Source organism: Silene latifolia, chromosome 1, assembly GCF_048544455.1.
Source record: "Silene latifolia isolate original U9 population chromosome 1, ASM4854445v1, whole genome shotgun sequence".
Taxonomy (NCBI): domain Eukaryota; kingdom Viridiplantae; phylum Streptophyta; class Magnoliopsida; order Caryophyllales; family Caryophyllaceae; genus Silene; species Silene latifolia.
This window is the reverse complement of record NC_133526.1, coordinates 126,563,503-126,565,641: the sequence shown is the minus strand read 5'-3', so window position 1 is coordinate 126,565,641 and position 2,139 is coordinate 126,563,503.

Genomic DNA, 2,139 nt, shown 5'->3' with positions numbered 1-2,139 from the left:
CCCTATGATCCCATGACACCCTAGTGCTTTTTAATCAATTGTTTACACCTCTTTTAATTCATCTCGCTTGTTTATTTTCATTGCTATTTTAGTTAGTGACCTTCTACATCAACCCAAATTGTGACACCCCTAAGACACCACCAGTTTCAATAGAAATCTCATTTCAATACCCGTCCCTTGGGATCCGACCTTTACTTGCCTCTTTACTAATTGTAGAGTTGTTTGTGAAGCTATAAATTGTGTTTTGATTCGGACGTGACCAAACGACCACACCTTTAATTGTGAACACGAAACGGACCGATCACTAAAAATAGCTAAACTTCAATTTTTTCAGTGGTTTTTGGATATGTTTTCACATATATTATCTACTGATGGCCTGTAAATTTTCATAATAATATGAGTTGTTATGCTCGAAATATGGATTTTTCAAGTTAAAATCGCATTTAAATGGAAAAATAGGTTGATATGAGTTATATTTCGAATCTGGTCATAGAAATTTAGTATGTTGTTACATGCAATTTTACAAGATGTGTGTAAAATAATTGGCTATAATGAAGTTTTTATGCATGATTTATGAATTTTTGATGAAAAATCACATAAATAGTGACTTTAGTTAGTAAAAATTGCTAAAACATACTTCATGACTAAAGAAAAATGTCACATGTTGCATTTTATCACATTTTTAAGATCTAAAAGTGAAAATTTAATAAAAATAATTTTTCTCATATTTTTATGGTTATAATTGATAAATCCGATAAACCGCAACATTGTTTTTCCTCGATAAATTTTCGAAATTTTTAACCTATGTTTTTGAACATTATGAGTGTCATGGTATTTTTTCCAGAATGTTCATGAGTTTAAATTTCAAATTTTAAGAAATATAAGTTAATTATTGTCAATATGTTAGTGGAGACTAATTTTGAGTCCTAAGTTGGTTAGGGTAATTAACGTGTACATAAATTTGAATTTATGTAATTATTGTGATTATAAAAGGTTAAATCACGCAAATCCGTAAAAACCGATTAATATACGATATTGGCTCCTTAAAGGCGATTTAGCATCAAAATTGGGCATGTTCATACATATTATAATGCAGCATTTTATTTATGATTGTCATGATTTTATTTTTATGTAATTTTGAATTATGTAATTTTACTTAGTATGGCCTTAGTTTTAATTGATATTACCCGAAATGTATAGGAATATCGATTCGGTTGTAATTTATTGTGATCTCGTATCACCGTTTTGTAATTTAATAGATTTATTTTATTTTAATTACAAATGTATAATAGGAAATTATGTAATTTGTTATGTAATTTATTTATTCCGGAGTTCCTTGAAGACGGTGCCACTCGAGAAGGCGATCCATTAAAGAAATTTGTTGCCTTGAAATGCGTGCCAAGACCGAAGTTCAAGGGACCAAAGGAGTCGGTTTCCGAATTTGTAATAGTGTATTAGATTTTCTATTCTAGGAAGGCCATACTAGGATTTTATTTTTTATGCTTTGCATTTTATTTATATGTTGCATGCATCGCTAAATCGCCATAACTAAAACATGCATTATCTTTTAATCGAGTTTATCGACCGTGTCAATTACAATTATCGTAGTTCACCTCTTTAGTTCACTTAAAACGTGATAGATAATAAATTGACATGACCTCTCGCTAAAATAAACAATTGAGACTTAGCCTTACCAAAAAGTAGAAACCATGAAAACCTATTTCGTGAGGGAGTGCACTCGGCTTTACCGGGGTACAAACCTTGTTACGTAGGGGAAGTGGGTGATAAATGTCTACCCACCGAATTTATAAAGATGAGGGTTGTTTTCGGCTTTACCGATGCCCAAGTTGATGTAAATTTGGATCATGGACACATTTATTCGAAATTTGGGTTGAACCCAACGAAAGTATTCTCGACGGTTGCCGGATGTGTTTCGGGCTAAAGATAAATTTTAATGTAAATTTATCGACCAAGAGTTCTAAAAGTAGAATCAATTAAAAAGTTAATCCACCGAGTTATATTGATAAGGGTTGTTTTCAGCTTTGTCGATGCGTAAGTTAATATGAATTTGGGTCTTGGAATCATTTATCAAAGTTGGGTAGAGGTCACTAGATAAATGCAATAAAACTTGTTTAAATT